Genomic DNA, 10134 nt, shown 5'->3' with positions numbered 1-10134 from the left:
AGCCATTCACGACCAGGCAGCCATTCAAACAATGAATGACAATTGATCTATATTTGTTTTGATAGTATTCCTTCTTATTTAGATCGATCTAAAATTACTTAATTCGAGATCATCTAAAATTTAGAGCATTTAAAGTTTAAAAAAGAAAAAGCGAAGACCAGAAAGTGAGGACTTAAAATTATAAATGATGGCTCCCCATGTCTTAGAAGACAATGGATGCTCCCATTAGATCTATAAATACGAATTAGAAAAAAAGATGACTTCCGCAACACGTTTTTATTATTGACGTCTGAAACTAACATGACTAGCTAGCTCTATTGACTATTAGACTTTAATTTACAGTCTGGTATGTAGACGCTAGATATTTCATCACGGTAATCTAGATCTTTATAGTTACTAGATCTAGAATCTACTCTAGTATTTTCTGAATTATTCATAAATTTCATACATTTATAAATCGATGGCGATGAAGACCACAGCCCAGGTACACTCACTCAGCCGCGAGTGGTACAGTGTAAGTCAGTGCAACTGTAATGAGTGTAAGTTCAATATAAGTTCAAAAGTTGTAAGTTACTAGAGTAGTTTATGCTATTTGGACACCTATAGGCCCAAATTTGAAAGTTTAACTTTGACAGCGCATTATTTTACAATGGTTTGACATAGAAAAGAAAATGACATATATCAAAATCTTCTTTACTTAAACTTAAAGGAGAATAAGGATGACTACTTATATTTGTTCCCCTAACCTATATTTGTTATTATATTTAAGGTCAAAGAGGCCGTGTGTTTTCATTTAATTCTGACACATTTGACCCACATTATTTGATTCCGGACACCATAATTTATTTCGGACAGTCTCTATATTTAGGCATCAATAAACTCAGATTTTAATTCTATATTAACATTAACTAAATTTTAAGATCCCCAGGCATACCCCCTCACATGAAATCATTACGATGTTTTCAAACTATGCATAAATACGAACACACAAAATAAAAATATGAACACACTTATTCTACCAAAATTAGGTCACTGGAATAGTGATTTCTGCACCGACTTCTGGAATTATTTTATGTTTGTTTATTTTATCTGTGTTGAATGTTTGGGGTTTTGCATGATTAGATGTGTGTTGAATTTTTATGTTTTTTTGTTTATTAATTTAATAAATTTCTAATACAGATGATCTTTTGTAGTATAGTAGGCCTAACTGAAATCTGAATCCTCTATATTCTCTCTATATAAATCTAGATCTATCTAGTAGGTCTAGATCAGTTATTCCCAAAGTGGTCTATATAGACCCCAGGGGTCTACGAAGACTTCCAAGGGGTCTACGAAAGTGAAAAAACAAATTGGGGGTCTATGAGATGTCCACGGGGGTCTACGATAATAGATTTCATTTAAGCACGTTGTGACTTTAATATTTACATCCTATTAATTTAATTCTTCACACTAACATATAATGTGTGCATAAGTTAATCCTTTAAATATTTATCCTGCTATTCAAACGAAAAATTGTTGTATTTAATTATTTAAGTAACTTAATTGTGTCTACATGTAAGTAATGTTTAGCAAAAAGAAATGTAAACTGTATAGCGTTGATTATTTAAAATTGTTCATTCCTTCCTTATCAAACATGCCAATTGCCTTTTTATGGCGATATTAAACTAATTACGCTTGAGAATCAACTGAGACAATGTCACCCTGACAAAAAAATTTAGAAAAACTTAGACCCACAAAATCTCTTCAACATCACAAAGAGAAGATCATGGTTTGTGGGTGTCTTACACTATCTGTTTACTTATAGCAAAATAGGCGCTTGGCTACTGAACCTGGGCTCCTGGATTCGAATCTCTGTGAATTTTTAATTTTATGATTTTTAAGGCTCCCATGAGCCCACCCAACTCTAATGGGTACCTGACTTATGTTAGGAAAAGTAAAGGCGGTTGGTCGTTGTGCTGGCCACATGACACCATGCTCTTTAACCGTTGGCCAAAGAAACAGATAATCTTAACACCATCACAAGATCTGAAAGGGAAACTTCACTTTTTTATGACAAAACACGTAAAACATTAAAGGTAAAACATTGATTTTACCAGCCGTTGTAGTTGTAAACACTGTTTCACACAAACCTACACCTGGTATTATTAAAAGAACTGCTTTAAGCAACACTACAGTTCAAGGACACGTCAGTGGCATGAGTTATAAAATTAAAAGCTTATTATTATTTGCAAACGACATATATACAGTTTGGGATCAGCGGTGTCACAGGCTATGACAGGGTGTAGTGATGTGTGTTGCAAACTGCATTAGAGTCGCCGGCTTCTTTCTTTTTTTTTACTCAGGATTGACCCACAAAACCTTTCCCATGTTTGAATTTAGTTGCAAGGCAGGAGAGTTTTGAATTCATTACTTCGGCTAGGTGGGTAGCCAGCCAAGGCTAATGAGCCCTTCATGCTTGACGCTTACTGGCTTTGCCCCTTCTCCTGATAGAGATAACATGTTTGCGGACTCAATATATGAGCAACACTTGAAAGATCAAGAAATACGCCAGAAACTGCTCTTTGCGAAAACTTTATTAAATAATTAATATTTAATGTTTGAAGCACTACTTCATTGAACAACAAATTCCTGTTTGAAACACATCTGTAGCAACGGATGATAAACCTGCAAAAAGACATTTCCAGTTTGTTTGGTGATTCCTGCAGTACATATTAATTCTTATTTTAATTGGTTTCAATTAGAATTTTATCAATAAAAAAAAAGATAGATCTCTATAATTTAATATGTAGCTTTAAATTACTTTTTCACTTTTCAACTCACTACAGATAGAAATTAGTTGTAAAACATTGTTGTTGAATTTGAAAAAATTTGTTAGTTAAACAGGGGGTCTACCGAAAACCAGAAAACAAGGCAATAGGTCTACGAGAGAAAAAAGTTTGGGAACCACTGGTCTAGATCTAAGCATTTAACTTCATTCAATGTACCAAGCTCACTCCAAACATTTGCCCATTGATTCTCTATTTAAAAAAACAACAACAAACGAACAAATATAATATAAGATCATTTTTATTGATGTCCAAAACTGGCTGTCCGAAATAAATTTTGGTAAGAAAATCGTAATTTAATTCGGACACCGCATTAATTTTTTTTTGGTATCGAATTAGAAAACTTGGCTTATGAATCAAATAAATTAGCTCCAAAAACAGAATAAATATTGCCGGGCTCATTAGTATAGACTTAGCCAATCAAAAAAAAAAAAATATATATATATATACTCTAGGAAGAGGTAAAGTCATCCGGGTAACATAGAAAAAAACAACAATCTGACTAACAAATTTGAAATTCGTTTTTCTTACATAAAAAGACAGCTAAATGGAAGGAAATTGGGTCAGAATCATTGGAAAATGGAATAGCACATTATACAGCGCGCTAGTTTTATAATACATATTAAAATAATTATTTAATGACCACAAAAAACAGCGAATGTCCGAATTCATGTAATGTCCGAAATAAATAAACTACTATAGTAACTACAGTGACTCACAGTGACAGTCTGAGTTAAGTTAAGAGTCAGAGACAGTCTCTTACTCACACTCATCACTGACGACACTGACATCAGTGAGTAACACTTACAGTACAGTGAGTCACAGTCACAGATTAAGAGTTCAGTCTCACAGTAACTCACACACCCACGCCAACACTAGTCTATGATATAGATCTAGATAGAATCTATAAGTCTATATTCTATATATCTAAACTAAGGTGTGTTTCTCCATACAAGATCCTCTGGAAAACTATTTAATGTATCAAGGCTGCGGGCAAAAACCAAGGTTAGGAAGCTACTCGTCAGGGAACTCCTGTATGCTGATGATGCAGCTATTGTGGCTGATTCTGATATTCAGCTACAGTCCATGGTTGACAAACTATCTGCTGCTTGCCAGAAGTTCGGCTTAAACATCAGTCAAAGCAAGACTAAGATACTTGTCCAAAACACAAACACTGCACCTCAAGTAAGCATTAATGGCCAACCACTAGAAGTTGTTGATCACTTTTGTTACCTTGGCTCCATCATATCCAACAACACTCTACTGGATAAAGACATAAACAAGGCAATGGCCACCATGTCATGGTTGCAGAAAAGAGTCTGGGACAACATATTGCTGACTAGCAGTACTAAAGCCCTAGTCTACCGGACCTGTGTGTTGAGCACCTTGCTGTACGGAAGTGAAACATGGTCAACCTACAACCGATGCCTAAGGCGGATCTTTAAAATAAGGTGGCAAGATAAGATAACCAATAAGGAAGTGCTACATAGAGCCGGATGCCAGGACATCCGCTCTGTTATCAGCAGCAGACGCCTTGGCTGGCTTGGCCACGTTCGTAGAATGCCAGTAGGTCGACTTCCACAGGACATCCTGTATGGCGATCTAATAGAAGGCAGGAGAGCCGCTGGTCGCCCACTTTTACGTTATAGGGATGTATGCAAACGCGACATGAAGCTCTTCAAAATCGACACTGGCAACTGGGAAGAGGTGGCACTGGACAGATCCACATGGAGAGAGAGCATAAAGGAAGGGTCACAGATTGCAGATGTCATACACAACAGAAGCAGAAAGAAGGGTGTAGAAATCTAGATCAATGTGGTCCCTACTACTTAGTACTAGATCTAGGTATTCTAGTATTACAATAACACTTAGTAAGAAAGTGAAAGTGCTGCCTGTAAAGTGTAATGCTGTATTGTTGCATGATGTAGAATCTTAATGCATCTAGAAATTTAGTCTGACCTATGACTAAGTCTGTACGATTTATGACATTATGTATAATCTATATGATGATCACATTATATTATCACATATATGATGTCCTGATAACTAGGTTTATCACTACATCTATATCCTATAGATCTAGTCAATAGAGTCTGAATAAACTCATTGCTGCGAAATGCCTGCAACAGTATTCATGATAGTCAATGTGACAATAATATGATTCATAAAGACATCTAGATCTAACTACGTCTATAACAGTTAAGATTACTGAGAATTCTTTGATATGACTTGAATCAATCTAGATCTTTAATTAAGTCTATAACAATAAAGATTACTATGATAACTTTGATATGACTTGAATCTATCTAGATCTTTAACTTAAGTAGTCTTATTCTTAGTCTCAGAATCAGAGAATGGCTGTCAACTGTCTTTGTTGTTGTCACCTTCTCCTTTCAGCTTCTTCAGAGAGTATGCTTTTCAAGAACAAGAATCATGAGTCTATAATATTCTTAAAATATCGTTGCTTTAAATTTAGTATGTAGTTTAGAGTTTAGTAAAATCTTTCCATTCAGATCTCTCTTTAGCTTTTTATCTCTATGCCGAAACTCTAAGCTGTTGTAGATCTGTCGCTATATCTTCAATCCATTTTATTTATGTTCTGCCCTTTGTTTTTTGTTGGTATACTTTTTTCGCTCCTCTGTTCTCTGACATTCTTTTGGGCAAATCTTCCCAATGTAATCTGATCTTTTTTATACATTTTTCTAAGGATTTGTTATCTCCAAGTATTTAGCAGAGTTTCTGTAGTTTTTGTCAGTGCCCAGGTCTCACTTGCATACATGGCTACTGGTCTTATGATGTTTATATATACTTTTTTTTTCTTTTCATTGATATACACTTTTCTTTTGCTTCTAAGTATGTGCTGGGTGCTATAAAATGCTTGTAGCCTGTTGCTAGTCATTCCTTTTATTTCAGCCAATAGGCTATTTTAAGATCTGCTTAGCAAAGGAAGTTTTATTATTATTCTCCTGTGTCTGCCACTCTTAATAATGAACCAATTAGTTCATTTTTTCCAATACATTCTGAGATCTTAAAAAAAATAAAAGTATCATAAGGTTCCCTTTGATTCTCCAGACCATCACACTAATGAAATAACACAATAATTTTCTGGCAGAATGATCTCCACCTAACAAACCAAACTATGTCAATGACATTACTTTAGCAGACGGTGCTACTGTTTGTCAACATCACTTGTTTTTTTTATTTAGCATGTGAGGCTACTGAAAAACAAATCCTCTCTCAATATTTTTTGGAAATAAATTTATTTGTTTGGTTTTAAATATTGTAATGATTCTCTCCAACAGGCCTTCTGTAAAACACAGATCAACACAACACATCCAACTCAAGAACTTGACAACAAGAGTTCCAAAATAATGTGGTTCTTAATAACAAACAAATCACATCCAATACTTCACAATTGGCTACAGGATACACTGGCTAAAAATGCTTTACTAAACTCTAAATTGCTGTACTGCCATACTAAACTCTCTATCTATTCTGGACTCATACTGCTTCACTCGAGAATTCACTATCCCATGTCATCATCTCTTGCAATTCTTAGGAGGTTTGTGTTAGGATGTAATAAATTTTCAAATCTGAAGGAATATCAGAAACATGTAAAAGCAACAAACAGCATGATCAATGACCACATGAACAGGCAGGCATTCATCTGCATTACTAGTATTCAATTCAATAGATATATACATATATATATTTATATATATAGATTTATATACTAATATTTAATTATTGTGCTTTGTAGCCTAGATATTGTGCTGTATACTGTGAAATATATGTACTGTATAGCCATATAGTGCTACAGAATGTAAAATATAGCCTAGAAATTGCACTATAAATTTAGTTTTTGATAGAGTTACATGAGTTTATTTGAATATATGATTAGTTAAAATTAAGTGACCATGTATTCTCTGACCCAGTTTCTAGAGTCAATAGCTTGTCTTATTTTCTGTCAGTAATAAACATAAATATAAATAAGTTGACACTTGAGTTAACTTGAAGATTTCTCCTTGATTTCCTTCCCTTAAGTATCTGCACTATTCAACACATTCAAAGAGGAAGCAGCAGCACAAACTTCACAATTTTTGAGTCTTTCTGTTTTGTTGTTGTCATGTTCTCCACTGTTGGATATGGAGAATTTTCCCCTGACATTTGGCTGGGCCAACTTTTTATGATTCTAACCATTACCCTGGCCTTTGTTTTTATACCTAGCCATGTAATCATACTCAAGTCTCCCAATCTAGCTAAGTAAAGGGATACTTTACTTTACTACAAATATTCCAATGGAACTTAAACATTTTAACTCATTTCTTCTAACTGGTTCATTGTTATAAATCCATTCTAGATTCAAGGAATTTTAGCCACATACATGGAAAGAGTTAACTGTGGTGGAGACTACAGTTTGGGTCTAACTAAGATCAAGAAGCATGTGATTGTCTGTTCTACAACATTATCTCTTGACAGCCTGATAGACTTCCTGAATGAGTTTTATGGTAATCCTAACTTAGAGGTGAGGCCATTGCTTAAATATAGGACCATTAATAGCACTTTAAAAGAGTTGTACTTTAAGCCTCTTATAAAATAACAAAACTACTACAGATTTGATGAGGTAACCTCAGCTTGGGAGTCATTTTACAGAAGATTGAATCATATCAACTTGCAAAGAGATATGTGGCTAAATTTTTTAAAATTGAATAACAAAATAGTTTAATTTTGTCAGCTATTTCGCTTTGATTCTCATGGCATAGAACTTATAACAAAACAAACACAAATGAATAGTTAGACTACCACATGATAAAGAAAGGCTTGAGGTAAGTAATCTTTAATCATGGGTTATGTTGGCAAATGACATGCAGGTTTTTTTTCGTCTTTCTCCCACAAAACTTCAGAGGCCTCTAGGATATGGCAGGGTTGCAGGTGGTCATAACTTCCACAGTATGATGTGGAGGGTTATAAGGGAAAACCTGCACAATCTATTCACCCTAACACAAAAAACTTCCCACAAGCCTCAGCTGAAGGCACGGTGGCTAAGCGGTAACGTCTAGTAATGTGCTTCTCCAGTTCCGCCGTATGGTAACGTGGTTGATTTGATTTTCTGTTTTATTGTCTGGTGAAACCCATGTCACTTTGTGGCATTTTTTGTGGGGGAAAATGCTGCCTCCTATAACTAATTCATTAAATGTGAAGAAGTCTGCAAACATTTCTCCATTTTCATTTATGATGCCAAGTCCCAGGGTGCCCATACTTTTCTCTCTCTCTCTGTGTCACTTCCCACTTAGACATTCGAGTCTCCCATGAAGATCAAAACATTTTGTCAACTATACTTTGCAGTTGGTCATAAAATGTATTTTTGTCGGTATCACTTGCAAGGTTGGTGGGAGCATAGCACATAATGATATGAACATTTTCGAACTTAGACAAAAATTTTGCTCTAATTATTCGTTCTGAAACTGAGACTTTTGAAAGCTTCCTTGTTTAGTAGTAGTGCTACACCATTTTCATGTAAGTCATCTTCTTTTTCCTTTCCAGAGAAGAGAAGGGTCTTCTCCTAATTGCAGTCTTGTTTCACCGAATGTGTTCCATCGAACTTCACTCATTCCCAGGATCTGTAGTTTGTAGTTGGCCATTTCCTTTGCAATTTGTGCACATCTACCTGGTTCTAGTAAAGTACGGACATTCCATGTTCCCAAGTTAAATGCTGCCTTCTGAATAAGGAAGTGTTTCTTTTTCATTGGTTTAAGTAGAGTGGTCGGCCTCACAGGATTCGTTCGACTTTCCCTGCATAGCTTCATAAGTCTCCTTTGTGGAGCTCTACTTTCGCCTCTGACAATGTTTAGTGTTTGTGTTTTTGTTCTGGTTTCTATAACACTATTTTTTCAATGGACAGGTTGTTAGCCTATCAAACAATACCTGTGTCCCGGGAAGGGGGATGCACCTTTTGTCTGGCCTCTTTCCTAGCAGACCTGTCTGGCTTGGTAGTACCTGCCAGGAGTGATGAGCTCCCGCCGGTATAGCTCTGAGGGTCATTGAGGCACTCAAGCTGTCACACCACGGCAAGGTATGTGCATCAGGTGTGCATCTAGCGCGTCAGATATTTACACAGTTAAAACCAACCTGGAAATCTCCTCACATCTCAAACAAGACTAAACTAAGAATCTTTAACTCTAATGTCAAGGCTGTCCTACTGTATGGTTCTGAAACATGGAGAACAACTGAAGCCACAACAAAAAAAAAATACAGACCTTCATCAACAGATGCCTGAGAAATATCCTAAAAAATACACTGGTATGACAAATTAGAAAACACCAAACTGTGGGAGATGAGTGGACAGAAAAATATAGAAGTGCCGATCTTAGAGAGGAAGTGGAGATGGATTGGTCACACCCTTAGAAAAGATACCAGCAACAGAGCTAGGCAGGCCTTAGAGTGGAACCCCCAGGGAGCAAGACTCAGAGGATGACCAAAAAGAACATGGCGACGCAGTGTACTTGAAGAAGCAGAGAAGACCGGTAAGAGCTGGGAAACCATTAAAAAACTAGCAAGAGACTGTGGAGAGTGGCATGTTTTTGTCGAGGCCCTATGTTCCATGAGGAACTCAAAGGAGTGATGATGATGATGGAAACTGAGCATCACTAGTCTTTGGCAAACTCACAACAAACATTTTTCAAAGACATGAAACAGCTGGGACTAAGGGTTAGATTATGTCAGGGTAGACAAAATCATAGGCAAATACAATAAGTTCTTAGCAACTTGAAATATGGTGTCTAAATGTAGCCTTCTTTATTTCATTGTTGTAATGACCAAATGATGACAGACAATTAATGCGTGTATATTCCGCATTCCACATTTTTCATTCCAACAAGGACATCTGTACAATAAAGTCTCTATTTTCATATTTATATATATATATTTTTAATATTTTTTTTCAGATTAACAATTGACATCCCCCCATGACAATGTCATCAGGTTTTGGCAAAACAAACTTTCACATCAGGCTAGAACCAAGATCTTTGTGCTGCTTAGAATGGGGAAATTGGGAAAGGTAAACTTAGATCTTAGTTGTTATTTTGAAAAATTCAATTTTTCTTAGCACTCTCATAATATAACATACCCTTGGTGAAGCAAAATCAAATTTGCTGCCTTGCAGGATGTGGAGGGATCTACAAAGGGTTAGAGCAGCTTACACAAAAATAAAAGGCAGCTATTGATAGAGGCAAAAGGCTCACTCCCCCAGACGGTTGTGCGCAGGGCTAACAACCCTGTCATATAAAATGAATACTCTGACGAAAGCTTC

The 10134-nt window shown here is 35.9% G+C and overlaps 1 pseudogene; it reads left to right on the top strand.

Annotated features, from left to right (window-relative positions):
- The first annotated feature begins 242 nt into the window (after window positions 1-242).
- Window positions 243-10134, top strand: part of LOC129927699 (dynein axonemal heavy chain 6-like) — an 81146-nt pseudogene continuing 71254 nt past the window's right edge.

Source organism: Biomphalaria glabrata, chromosome 8 (genome assembly GCF_947242115.1).
Source record: "Biomphalaria glabrata chromosome 8, xgBioGlab47.1, whole genome shotgun sequence".
NCBI classification, from domain to species: domain Eukaryota; kingdom Metazoa; phylum Mollusca; class Gastropoda; family Planorbidae; genus Biomphalaria; species Biomphalaria glabrata.
This window is presented reverse-complemented; position numbering and strand designations above follow the sequence as displayed.